The 14,079-nt window shown below is 42.6% G+C and overlaps 1 long non-coding RNA gene and 1 other non-coding gene across 4 annotated transcripts in view; one reads left to right on the top strand and one right to left on the bottom strand.

Annotated features, from left to right (window-relative positions):
• The window catches only part of LOC145713881 (uncharacterized), a 136,245-nt gene that overhangs the window by 114,049 nt on the left and 8,117 nt on the right, over positions 1-14,079 (top strand). The gene's annotated exons all lie outside the window — the stretch shown is intronic.
• LOC145714771 (small nucleolar RNA SNORD35) lies at positions 9,077-9,163 on the bottom strand. Its single transcript, XR_014136978.1, has one exon. It is a non-coding gene; the product is annotated as a small nucleolar RNA SNORD35 (small nucleolar RNA).

The following is a 14,079-nucleotide window of genomic DNA, read 5'->3' as shown; positions in this document are numbered from 1 at the left end:
GCAGTTTGAACCGGAAGTGTGAATCGCTAGAACCGCTTTGTAAAAAGCACCAACGCACAGAAGCCCTCGGCTCCCCCGCTCGCCACGGCCGGCGTTTACTGTTTTCGCGCGCACCTGCCCAGCTCCCAGCAGTCAACAGTGCTGCTCGGGCCTGAGACTCTCTCTGGACACAGCGCCCTCGCTTCTCAGGCAGGGGGACTCGGAAGTGTGTCTCTGGTCACCCAGGGTTCCCCAGCAGGGCTGTGCTGCTTGCCTCCCTTCCCCACTGCCCTACCGATGTCTCCTGAAACCTCCCACCACAGCCGTTGGCACCGAAATCCTCCTGTCAGCGCCCAGGTCTGGGGGACCCCAAACTGAAACATCCTCCTAGCTTTATCCGTTTCGTTAAAATCTGCTCTCCTCCTTTGTTTAAATAGGTTTAACTCTGCTATAAATTTTTCATTCTCAAACTTAACACCAGGCTGGAGTGGCTCCGCCATCCAACCAACTTGTTTGATACAAGGCGTACCCAAGTTTCAAAAGCCCTCGCATGATTCTTAAGGAACTTTGCCACTTCTTTGCTAGACTGGGATGTGTTGTATTACGTACTTGTTCTGGTACCTGAATCATAGGTGAGCTTTCTCTTGGAAAATTTATTTTCTGATAGATTATGTGAGTGGCGTCATGTTTTAAATATATTAGGGGAATTTAGATCTCAAACTAATTCTCTTGTGAGTCCTTTTATAAAACAAACCCAAATTTATGAATTTTCATGTATTTTTCTTTCCTTAAAGTGAACCATACCTACCTTGATTTAAATGAGACTTCACCAGGGCGCCTGGGTGGCTCAGTCGGTTGAGCGTCCGACTTCAGCTCAGGTCACGATCTCGCGATCTCGCGGTCCGCGAGTTCGAGCCCCGCGTCGGGCTCAGGGCTGATGGCTCAGAGCCTGGAGCCTGCTTCCGATTCTGTGTCTCCCTCTGTCTCTGCCCCTCCCCCATTCATGCTCTGTCTCTCTGTCTCAAAAATAAATAAACGTTAAAAAAAAAATCTAAAAAAAAAAAATAAATGAGACTTCACCTACAGTCTCCTCCATTTTTTAAAAATTTTTAAGTAATCTCTGCACCCAACATAGGGCTCACATTTACAACCCTGAGATCAAGAGTCATATGCTCTATTGACTGAGCCAGCCAGGCACCACTAGTCTCCCCTGTTTTATTTTATTTCTTTTATTTAAAATATTTTTTTCATGTTTATTCATTTTTCGAGAGACACGGAGCAAGCAAGGGAGGGGCAGAGAGAGGGAGACATAGAATCCGAAGCAGGCTCCAGGCTCTGAGCTGTCAGCACAGAGCACGATGTGGGGCTCGAACCCACGAACTGCGAGATCATGACCTGAGCCGAAGTCGGACGCTTAACCCACTGAGTCACCCAGGGGCCCCTCCCCCCATTTAAATGCTACTTCTGCTAGTGTCATTTACCCTATTTCCAAGGATCTAATACAGAACCATCTGAAATACAATATCGATGGTACAGAGCCTACGGGAAATTAGTTTTGTTCTCCAGCCTCACTTTAGGACTACTGTAATGTGTCTTTTTCTCTCATTAATTTGTGGAGAGATGCTGTATAAATCACTGACTCTGCATTCTTCCATTTTTCCAGCATATTAATCAATTAATATTTGAGGTTGTATGAAGTAAAGAAAGAATGGGACTGTAGTCCTTTCTGAGAAATAAAATATTAGAGCTCATTTCAGCATAAAAGTAATGCAAATACACAGAAAACTAGAATTCAGAAAAGTAGAAGAAAGGCATCAATATTTCTTCTGTATAATGAAACTCAGCATCACATGTTAGTTTATTTTCTATCTTTCTATGTGCAGCTTTTGTGTTTTAATTTTCATCGTGGCATAAGCATGTTCTATGTTATTATCTCTTGTTGGACATCAGATATCATCTTTTTTTAAATGTTTATTTATTTGGGGGGGGGGGAAGCACAAGTGTGGGGAGGGGCAGAGAGAGAGGGAGACACAGAACCTGAAGCAGGTCCCAGGCTCTGAGCTGTCAGCACAGATCCTGACGCGGGGCTCGAACTCACAAACCGTGAGATCATGACCTGAGCCAAAACCAACAGTCAGACATCTAACTGACCGAGCCACCCCAGCATGCCAAGATGAGTTTCTATACCTCTCCTCTGCATATACTGAGACCCTGCTCTGTGTGGGGCACCTTGAAGGAGCCAAAGATGAGTAAGACACAGCATCTGTCTGCCAGGAGCTTGGCATCTAGAAGAGGAACGCAGAACTGTCGTCCATAAATAACAGCAGTTCATAAGAAAGTTCTACCTAGGGTATTATGAGGGCACAGAGGAACAAGTCTCTGACTCTAGCTAGTGAAGGGTTTTAGGAGCATGAGTAAGATTTTTCCAGAAAGTACAGATGAAGAAAATAAAATAAATCAGGGGTATGTGATAGCAATGAGAGGAGGGCAGGAGGGCAGCAGCAGTAGAAAGAGCAGATAGGAGTCGCCTCTCTGAAGAGGTGACATTTATTTATTTTTGTCATTTTTTTTAACGTTTATTCATTTCTAAGAGACAGAACAGAGCGTGAGCAGGGGAGGGGCAGAGAGAGAGGGAGACACAGAATCCAAAGCAGGCTCCAGGCTCTGAGCTGTCAGCACAGAGCCCGATGCGGGGCTCGAACTCATGAACTGCAAGATCATGACCTGAGCTGAAGTCGGACACTCAACTGACTGAGCCACCCGGGTGCCCTGAGGTGACATTTAAACTGAGACCTAAGTGACAAGAAGTTTTCAGCCACTCAAGGACCCAGTAGAAGAGTGTTTAAGGCAAAGGAGCAGCAAGCACCAAGGAGATGGGAGTGATCTTGGCTTGTTCAAGGAAGAGCACGGTGGGAACGACACGAGTGAAAGGGAGTGGAGTAGAGTTGACCTCAGGGAATTGGAGAGGAAAGTAAAAGCGGGTCAAATGAAAGGACAGCAGGGCAGCTCCGAGAGCCCAGCAGCTATTGGAGAACATGAATCAGGAGCCGTTCTAACACATAAGATTGCGTGACTTTTTCAACACTGCCTAGGAGCACCGGAAGTAGAGAGGGCAGATGGAGGGATTGATATATGGTTGGAGGTTGCAGAACAAGCGTAGCAAATAGACAGTGGGGTAGAGGAGGGAGGGAATGGAGAGTTTGTAGTGTTGTGTTCTCAAGTCCAGGCTGGATAAGAAAAGAACGGAAGGTGAGAAGGTTGGAAGGTAAGAGTGTGACATACAGGGATAAAACAGAAGGCTGGGGGATTGGAGGCCTCAGAGGGTTTACAGAGCTTATGTGACAGACACAAGGTAGAGAGAAAGCTGGAAGGATAAAGGGTTTTACTCTGAGAGAAGAATACTGGGGTTTAAGAAAGCAGAGTTCACACAGCTTTGGGTGATGTCAAGGTCCATTGCTGAGGTAAAATGGAGGTGATGGTTGCAGAGGTGATCAGAGAAATGTGGTGTAAGATAGGGTCTTATCTGATTTCATCAAATCAAAGCTTTGGTGTGTCAAAGGACACCATCAAGAAAGTGAAAAGACATGGGGCGTCTGGCTGGCTCAGTTGGTAGAGCATGTGACTCTTGATCTCGGGATTGTGAATTCGAGCCCCGTGTTGGATGGAGAGACTACTTAAAAATAAAATCTTTAGGGGCGCCTGGGTGGCTCAGTCGGTTAAGCGTCCGACTTCACCTCAGGTCATGATCTCACGGTCCGCGAGTTTGAGCCCCACGTCCGGCTCTGGGCTGATGGCTCAGAGCCTGGAGCCTGCTTCCAATTCTGTGCCTCCCTCTCTCTCTGCCCCTCCCCCGTTCATGCTCTGTCTCTTTCTGTCTCAAAAATAAATAAATAAAAATTAAAAAAATAAATAAAATCTTTAAAGGGGCACGTGGATGACTCAGTCGGTTAGGTGTCCCACTCTTAATTTCAGCTCAGGTCATGATTCCAGGGTCATGGAATCGAGCCCCATGTCAGGCTCCACACTGGTCATGGAGGCTGCTTAAGATTCTCTCTCTTCCTCTTCCTCTGCCCCTCTCCCTTGCTTGCATTCTTATGCTCTCTAAATACATGAATAAAATAAAATAAAATAAAATAAAATCTTTTTAAAGTGAAAAGACAAGCAACAGAATGGGAGAAAATATTTGCTAATAACTTATGTGATGAGACTTGTATAAAAAATGTATAAATAACTGGGGCCCTAGGGTGGCCTAGTCAATTAAACATCTGACTCTTGATTTCGGCTTAGGTCATTATCACATGGTTTGTGAGATTGAGCCCCATGTCGGGCTTTGTGCTGACAGCGCCGAGCCTGCTTGGGATTCTCTCTCTACTTCTCTCTCTGCCCCTCCTCTGCTCGCGCATGGTCTGTCTCAAAATAAATATTTAAGAAAAATGTATAAATAACTCTTACTACTCAATGATAAAAAGATAGGTAACCCACTTAAAAATAGGCAAGGAATCTGAATAGATATTTCTCCAAAGATGACACATGCACATGGTCCATAAGCACATGAAAAGATGCTCAACATCATTAGCCATCAAGGAAATGCAAACCAAAAGTACGATGAGATACCACTTCATACCTACTAGAATGGCTATAATCGAATATTCAGATGATAAACAAGTGTTGGCAAGGATATGGAGAAATTGGAACCCGCACACATTGCTAGTGGGAATGTAAAATGGTGCAACTGCTTTAGAAAATAGTTTGGCAGTTTCTTAAGATGTTAAAATTAGAGTTACTGTATGACCCAGCAATTTCACGCTTAGGTATATACCCAAGAGAAATGAAAGCATATGCCCATACAAACACTTGTGCCCAAAAACTCATGGTAGCATTACTCAGTAGCCAAAAGTGGCAACAATGCGGACGTCCATCAACTGACAAATGAATAAGTGAAATACGGTATATCCACGCAGTGCAGCGACTTGGATGATCCTTGAAAATGTCACGCTAAGTGAATGGAGACAGTTACTACTTAGAGTTAGTAGTTGCTCAGAGTAGATTGGGGGATGGAAATAAGCATTTTCTTAATGAAATAGAACAGAATAGGCTAGATTAGATTAGACTGGATCGGGTCTTTACATCTTAGCTCAAGTACCATTTTCTCAGGAAGTCTTCCCTAACGAGGCCAAATCCCCCTCTCTTGGAACCTGTCCTTGATAGCACTAAGCACTAAGGTTGGAAGCTGCTGTTAATTCGCAGGATGATTGGATGGACATTGGGATCCCAGGATGTGAATATAAATACATTGCATCTGCCGCACTTAGCCCAGTCGATAGCACGTATAGCAGGTTATTTGTAAGCATCTGTTCAAGGAGGGAAGGAAAGAAGCTGGTCAGCGGGGGCTCAAAGCTGTAGTTGCAAAAAACACAGTAACCTAGCAGGAAAGGAATAAAATGGGGGATGTAGGTAGATGAGGTCTCTAAAATAAAGATCTCTAAGAGAATGTGTTTCAAACTGGGGGGTCACAACACGTTAGTGAATTGTGAGAATGATATACTAAGTTGTGGCCAGAATAGAAAATAGAAAATATTGGAGAGGCACCTGGCTGGCCGAGTCGGTGGAGCTGGTGACTCTTGATCTCAGGGTCATGAATTCAAGCCCCACATTTGACATGGAGCCTACCTAAAAAAAAAAAAAAAAAAGAAAAGAAAAGAAAAGAAAAAAGAAAAAAACATATCAGAGAAAATACCACATACCAAGAGTAAACATTTTCAAGAAACTTTTGTTTGAATTATATAGATTATATATATATATATATATATATATATATATATATATGGCAGTATCATAGCCAATGAGGTTTATCTGAGGCGTGATTATTGCTATAATATATATTGTATATGTATATACACACATATACATACATACCCATACACATGTGTGTGTTGTGTCATGATTTTACTATGTTCCAATTTTTAAAAATTGAGACACTCCTGCCCATACCCTCTGGTTCAAACATTTATGACTGTAATTCTTTTCTGAAGCTCTGATCATTTTAGCAGCTTGAGAATCACTGAATATAAGGCTTTTGATGATTTGCACAGCATTTTTAAAAAGTCATTTGTTAAGTACAAATTAAACATTAATTTCTCAAGTGTAAATTTAACACTGGTGGAATTTCTTAAGTATAAACATTAATTTGAGCTTTTAAGAACAAGTCAAACAATGGTTGCAATCTTTATTAGAATGTTTTTTCAGTCTCTCAAACGTATCAACAAGTATGATTATTTCTAATCGTTTCTGATTAACAAACCGAGGAAGCCCGTGTTGAGTTATGTGGCAAAACGCATGTCCTTGATTTAATTTCTATTACCATGAGTTATTTCAAAACAGTTTAATGCCAAGATTTCTTTCAATGTGTGCAGCACGTCACGTGTGCTTAACATTTCTTTCGTTTGGGAAGCATGTGTGGTGGGCGCACAGGGGCTTTGGAGCCATTCTGGTCTGCAAGGAACCCTGGGTTTGCCACTTACTAGCTGTTTGACATTGGACAGGTTGGTGTGGTAGGATCTTGGCTTCCTTGTCTATAAAACAGAGAAAGTGATTTAGGTGGAAATTACCATTTGTAGAGGTCAAAATTGGTCCACTGTTGGCAATTTCATGTGGCTCAACCTAGTGATTATCTTACGGTGTGGTTGTGAAGATCAAACAAGACAATATTTGTTTAATACCTGTCACCATGCACATTTAATATTAATATTCCCTTTGATAAAGACAAAAAATGTTAGCGTCATTGTTGAATTATCTCTTTCAATTGGCAGCATATACATTGGTCCATTGCACATTATGTACTTATTTAATGTCTGTCTTGCCTTTTTGCAGAAAGAATTTAAGAAGACTGTTTTGCACATAGTTAGTACTGAATAAATATTTGGATACTAGTGAATTGATGTTTCTGTTTAGCTTTGTTTCCTTGGTCATTTATGAGCCATCATTTGGTACTTTGCTAGAATTGGATGAAACGTTAGAGAGCCCAATATGGACTGTTGTCTCCCAAGAGGATGTAACAAAATCTTGTTTTGTACTTCTGTGACGGGTATTTCTTTCCAGGGAGCCAGCCCCATGCAGTGGTGTCTGGTGAATGTTTAACAGAACTCTCTGGAGTTCAGGGTGTGTGGGTGGTGGTGGTGGACCTGATCTGCAGCGCCGGCCAATTTCTGTGCTGATACTTCCGTCACTGCTGCTTTCAGGCCATGAACTTGACATCGCTGGATGCACAGTTGGGAAGAGATGAGTATAATGAGCTTTCTGAGCTAGAATCAGGTGCTCCAGCCACACTGCTGGCCCCAAGACTCGTGAAACCCACCCTGAGGGCAGTGCTCTCTAGACTGGGACTGACAGTGCGTGCTGCTAATAAAGAAGTTTCATAATTACTGAGTATCTTTGAAAAACACAACTGAACAGAATGGCTGGAAAAGGGGGACAAAACAATAATTATAATATTTATTATTATCCTACATCTGTGTGACACCTTCTCATTAAATTGCTTTTCTTGATGAGACAACCTGCAGGGTTTTTCTCTTTTTTCCTTTTGTCAACCTGTTATTTTAATGACTAAAAGACCAAGTAGGTGTTCCCCCCAAAAAGTGCTATGTAATTTTATATACTGACTCCCTTGATGAGCTAACTGGCTCAGATCTTGGGAAACTCCTTTTTTTGTGGGACTGTAAATTTCAACATCATTTTTTTTTTTTTAAATGTGAATCACAATTGGGGGAATTGCTAAGGAAACGGATCATTTTATCAGTGATATATTTAAAGATTTTAAAAATGGTTCTGCAGTGGGACTCCCGGGTGGCTCGATCGGTTGAGCGTCCACCTCTCGATTTCTGCTCAGGTCATGATCCCAGCGTCATGGGATCGGCCCCCACTGTCGGGCTCTGCGCTGAGTGTGGAACCCGCTTGGGATTCTCACTCTCCCTCTGCCCCTCTCCCCTGCTCGCGCGTGTTCTCTCTAAAATAAAAACAAATTAATTGAAAAATCCTTCTGCAAATAAAATGTTTTACTCTAAATCAGGGATACTAAATGGGAGGTGGTATCGTCCTGGGGCGGGGATAGATTTTAGAAATAGATGGGGGTAGTTTTTGTTGTTGTTGCAGTGATTGGGGAGCACTGTTGAAATCTAAAGGGTCCGGCCAGAGATGCTAGAATTGGAAATTGTCCCATGTTCTGAATGACCTTCAAATCTTTTTTTTTAAGAGAGAGAGAGAGAGAGTGCACATGACAGCAGGGGAGAGGCAGAGAGAGAGGGAGAATCTTAAGCAGGCTCCACATTCAGTGTGGAACCTGATGCAGGGGTTGATCTCCTGATGCTGAGATCATGACCTGAGTCGGAATCGAGTCAGACACTTAACCGACTGAGCCACCCAGGCACCGTGACCTTCAGAGATATTCTGCTGAGCTGTCATGTTGATGAAAATAAGCACCCAGGTTTCCAAGATGCAAGCATCTTTTACAAGGATGCTTGCATTTAGTTTTGCTTCGAACCCTCCAAAAGTTGTTCACCATGTTGGGAAGTCTTAGCAACATTGGTGGTAACTGATTTTGCCACTAGGGCACACCTGTGTCAGTCTTTGTCTTGCACCGTCACTCACAGTGATGGTATGACAGTGTAAGCGTTCGGCTCCTCTATTTTGTCTTCTAGCATCGCTGTGCCTGAGTTTACATTTTGAGGTGCATGTTATTTTATTATAAATTACTTATTTTTATTTGTCCTTTCTATCGGCGTTACGTTGATTGTTTTTTACAATTATGCGTAGGGGTATGTGGTATCACCTGTGAGTTTCATTTCAGGTTAGTACAGGAGGGCTACTGAGTATGTGTTATTAAAGGAGTCATTGGGTCTGAGACCCAATAACTAATCTAAGTGGCTAATCCTTAGCATGATATGGCAATGCCATTTCTTTTTCCACGGTCCCAGCATATCTTCCTACCATCTGACATCGCATTCCCTTGGCTTCAAGACTATAAGCAAATTGTTCACCTCTGCCCCAGTCACTACCATTTGTGGTCTAACGTAACAATTTTACCCATTTTCCTTATTTTTCCTTCCTGGCATCAGCTGAGCCATCGGCATTATTGCCACTGCCCACAGCGGCATCCGCCGACCATCATGAGAAAAAGCCATCGTCTGCGGAATTTTACCCATTTTTTTTTAAATTTTTTTTAACGTTTATTTATTTTTGAGACAGAGAGAGACAGAGCACGAACGGGGGAGGGTCAGAGAGAGGGAGACACAGAATCGGAAACAGGCTCCAGGCTCTGAGCTGTCCGCCCAGAGCCCGACGCGGGGCTCAAACTCACGGACCGCGAGATCATGACCCGAGCCGAAGTTGGCCGCTTAACCGACTGAGCCACCCAGGCGCCCCTACCCATTTTCTAGATCAGAGTTGACAGTTTTGCCATTCGTTCTTCAGAACATTTGGTGACCTCTTGGAAAAGGACGTAGTCAAAAAGGCCAGTGGATCAGTTTTTACTGTTGTAAAATGAAGTGAGCCTAAATTTCCTTGAGTTTAGAATTTGCCCGTGAGGAATTCGGAGGCAGGCAGGAGCGAGCACATCTGTTTCATCTCATGCCTTACGTAGAGGCAATAAACACTCCGGTAAGAAAATAAGCACTTAGTGCTGTGCACACAGTAACAAAAAATAAATGCATACTTTGAGCGGGACCCTAATATGAACCTACAGATCATGTTGTCAACACAGTGAAAATGAAAAACAATGCGTCGTCAGTGAATAAACTCGTAATGAACATGCAGGGCTCACCTTTGGCAAGAACGCAAAGTAGCTGGTGTTTGTTTCCAGCGCTTGTGTCTTCTCTCTTGGGTGCCCTTTTCTTCCCTCAGCACCTCCCACCACAGCGAGCCTAAGGCTCTCGGCCGGTCCTTTTCTGATTTGAAGGAGTCTCCCCGTCAGAAGGAAAGGGGTCTGGTACACCTTTTTTCTTACTAACTCTAGAATCTTTTTAGAGCAGATGGGCTGTCTTCGGAGAGGAGGATAGTGGTTACCTTGGACAGGCAGAAATGACTGGAAAGGAGCTCGAGAGCTTCTGGGGGAGCTGGTAATGTTGTGTTTCTTGTTTTATTGTGGTAAAAGATACATACCGTAAAATTTACCAACTTGGCTGTCTCTAAGCGTACAGTTCAGTAGTGTTAAGTATATTCACATCGTTTTGAAGTAGATCTTTAGAACTTTTTCATCTTGTAAAACTGAAACTGTACCCATTAAACAATAACTCCTCATTTCTCCAGTGCCCTTGGTAATTGCCATTCTACTTCCTATTTCTATATATTTGACTACTCTAGATACCTTATATGGGTGGAATCATGCAGTATTTATCCTTTGGTGACTGGTTTATTTCACATAGTATCATGTCCTCAAATTTCCTCCATATTGTAGCACGTGACAGGATTTCCCTTCTAATGTTGTATTTATTTTTTTAATGGCATTTTTCAATGTTTACTTCTTTTTTTATATGAAATGTATTGTCAAATTGGTTTCCATACAACACCCAGGGCTCATCCCAACAGGTGCCCTCCTCAATACCCATCACCCAGCCTCCCTTCCCTCCCACCCCCATCAACCCTCAGTTTATTCTCAGTTTTTAAGAGTCTCTTATGGTTTGGTTCTCTCCCTCTCTAACTTTTTTTTTTTCTTCCCCTCCCACATGGTCTTCTGGTAAGTTTCTCAGGATCCACATAAGAGTGAAAACATATGGTATCTGTCTTTCTCTGCCTGACTTATTTCACTTAGCATAACAGTCTCAAGTTCCATCCACGTTGGTACAAAAGACCATATTTCATTCTTTCTCATTGCCACGTAGTATTCCATTGTGTATATAAACCACAACTTCTTTATCCATTCATCAGTTGACGGACATTTAGGCTCTTTCCATAATTTGGCTATTGTTGAAAGTGCTGCTGTAAACATTGGGGTACAAGTGCCCCTATGCATCAGCACTCCTGTATCCCTTGGGTAAATTCCTAGCAGTGCTATTGCTAATGTTGTATTTCTTGATCTGTGTGCTGGTTACCTGAGTACACTCCCTTTGGGAAAATTCATCCAGTTGTGCACTCATTTTTTTTTAAAGTTTATTTATTTATTTTGAGAGAGACAGAGAGCTTGTGAATGGGGGAGGCACAGAGAGAGAGGGAGAAGCTCAAGCAGACTCTGCACTGACAGTGGGGCTCGAACTCGCGAACTGTGAGATCGTGACCTGACGCTTAACCAACTGAGCCACACCGGCGCCCCCAGCTGTGCACTTACTGACTGGACCCACTTCTGTATGCATGTTATACTTCCAAGAAAGACTTTATAAATTAGACGGAGACAAAATTTAAAAATCATTACTACCGCTTCTACTAAGCTATTAGTAACTTGTGTTAATGTTTCCCAGGGACGTTTTGGAAGCACCGGTTAGAGAAGGCAACGCTTAACTCCAAGGGGTATGTGGTGAAGGCAGAACTTCAGAAGAGATGGCTTCACACAGGCCCTATTCAAATCTTCCTTGATGTGTGGCTCTGAGCCCCTTCATACAGAAGGCTGGTACTACCCATCTCAATCCAAAATCACTAAACACTAATACCCCCCCCCCCCCCCCCACCAAACAAGAGCAGAAGGTAAAGAAAAAAACCCACTGTCCTTAAAGAGGTAAATGAAATTGGGAAGAAAGCCCATTGAAGAAAATTTTAGGAGAAAGAACAAAGCAGTGTTGGAAGAGGACAATCAGGTAGGGTTGTCACATTTAGAAAAACAAAAAGCCAAAAACAAATGATCAATACAAGACACCCATTGAAACTTGAATTTCATATAATCAACAAATAGGTTTTTAAAGTAGAAATATGCTCCAAATAGTGCACGGGACATACTTGTACTCAAAATATATTTGTTGGTGAGGCACCTGGGTGGCTCAATCAGTGCAGTGTCTGACGCTTGATTTTGGCTCCATTCATGATCTCAAGGGTTTGTGAAATTGAGCCTGGCATTGGGCTCTTCACTGACAGCGTGGAACCTGTTTGAGATTCTCTCTCTCTGCCCCTCCCCTGCTTGTGTTCTCTCTCTCTCAAAATAAATAAAAAACTTTAATATATATGTAAAAATTTGTTGTTTATCTGAAACTCACCTTCCACTGGGCACCCTGTATGTTTTACCTGGCAACCCTAGATACAAGGGAAGGAAGAGGGAGATAAAATCACAGGGAACATGAAAAATGTCTCTTCAATGCAGGGATCCAGCCCAAAGCCAGATTCTCTTACAACTACCTAGCATTGGATAACATTCCCTGTCCTAAATGAGGGAAAGAACTTTGCACTAGGAATCAGTTTAATTTTGCAATGAAGAAAAAATTGGACTTTTCTTAAATCTCTTGCTAGGGGTCCAGAGTTTAATCCAAATCCTTTCACATTTGCTGTTTTGCCGAGAGCTGAGTGACACAAACTGCCTGGGATAATGGTGTGGGGTTGCAGGCAGGAAGGGCAAAGGACTTCGTCAGAAAGACCTAGTGCCTGGTAGTGACTTGTCAGTTTTCATCTGAAGCGGTTTTTGATGTGTATAAATAGGGGTTGCCATTAAAAGTACTGCATCATTACTGGTGGGGAAAAACAAATTCCCGAACACTCCGCCCTCTCTATTCATCAAAGCCAAAGTGTCCAAGATTCACTCAAGGTGAATGAGAGCAGTTGTTCTGGAAGAGTTGGCTTTGTCACACAGTTTCTGATTTGCTCTGAAGCCCTGCGGTTAAACCCTTCTAACTCTGAGTCCATAAAGGGATAATAAGGCTTGATCAATGTAAGTTCTCAGGCTCATTGTTTAAAAGAAACAATTTTTAAAATTGCAAGTATATAATAATGAGGATTAAATAATTGACAAGATGATTCTAAGCTGAAGTTTCGCAAAGCCCATTTTAATGATTTATTGTAAAATCAGAAGTATAGTTGCGTGTAGTTAAAGGCAAACGTCCTTTAACTTGTTTGTTACTAGACATAGGTAAACTATATGTTCTGTGACCTTTTTAGACCATTAATTGCTTAGTAAGATTTTCTGTCATAGGTTTGAAGTAAACTTTGGCCTCGCTCGGGTGGAATTATCACCAAACTTTAAAACTGTGAAAGACTGAATTTATTACATGGGAGCTATATCTATGACTGTTATCAACTGGAGAGGTAGAATCTTGGTTGATAGTTTTTATGGCTTTATGAAACTGTCGACACCCTGACCTGCGTGTCCTCGCACAGTTTCCTTAGGTGTCTATAACCTCAGCTTCCTCATCTACAAAAATGAGGGGGTGGACCAGATGACCTCTACCCTCCAAGCTGTAAGACATTGTGACTAGATTCCACTAAAGGTGTGTCCATCTCAGGGTTAGGTGACTTAGAACAACTTACCTAGAACTTTTCTCAGTAGTGATGTTTATTATTTTAATAGGTAAAGGTAAGTAGAGTACACAACAAGTGTTATCGATTGCTTCCTGTCCCCTTGGAAATCTTTTGTGGGTAAATAATCAGAACTTGGGGGGAAACCAGAATGCCCATAAAGCAATAATGTCTAGATGGGACCAAGGATGAATGAGCTGAGATGTGGTTACTACAGGGGGAATAGATTCCATGAGAGAGAGAGAGAGAGAGAGAGAGAGAGAGAGAGAGAGAGAGACACCTGTCTTTACTTCCCCAGATCGTGCTGGTTGGGAACAAGAGATTCACTCTTAGGACACTCTGCTGCCAGAAGCAACATCTTCTGTTTGATTCCCATAACGGTCAAGGAGAGCACGTAAGGGCAGCTGTGACATAAGACGGGACCACGCCTGAGGCTGAGTGTTTCCACTCACCCCAAGTCTGAGGTGAACAGTCTGTAGGTAGCACCTTGGGGATCAGGCCTTCTCACCTCCAGAATCTTCATACCCGTTAAGTCAAGTGTTTAAGATGCAAATTATTTGGATCACGACACCCTTTTTGCTTCCACACTCACTGTCAAGTATTTGTGTACTTTCTGACAGATTATAAATGTGTCTAAAAATGTTCGGCCACAGCTTCTTGCTGCGACTCTTCCACGTGAGG

The sequence above is a fragment of the Panthera onca genome, chromosome X (assembly GCF_046562875.1).
Source record: "Panthera onca isolate mPanOnc1 chromosome X, mPanOnc1 haplotype 2, whole genome shotgun sequence".
Classification (NCBI taxonomy): Eukaryota; Metazoa; Chordata; class Mammalia; order Carnivora; family Felidae; genus Panthera; species Panthera onca.
The sequence above is the reverse complement of the archived record's forward strand: the minus strand, read 5'-3'. Positions and strand labels throughout refer to the sequence as shown.